Raw genomic sequence first — 221 nt, forward strand, 5'->3', positions numbered from 1 at the left:
CCAAAACATTCCAATACCACGCGCTTACATCGAACGATTAAAGATGCCGTTACCCTAAAGCTGCAAATAAGACCAGCCGTTATCGAGAAGGCTAAAGGGAGGGAAAGTCGAGGAAGCGAAGCACCGCCATCGCCGCAATCATTTGAAGGTGCCGCCGAATTCCTCGCCGAGGATGACGGCACGTATTGGTAAGGGGCGGGGAGCTACGGGGGCGGGGGTAT

The sequence above is a fragment of the Penaeus monodon genome, chromosome 25 (genome assembly GCF_015228065.2).
Source record: "Penaeus monodon isolate SGIC_2016 chromosome 25, NSTDA_Pmon_1, whole genome shotgun sequence".
Taxonomy (NCBI): Eukaryota; Metazoa; Arthropoda; class Malacostraca; order Decapoda; family Penaeidae; genus Penaeus; species Penaeus monodon.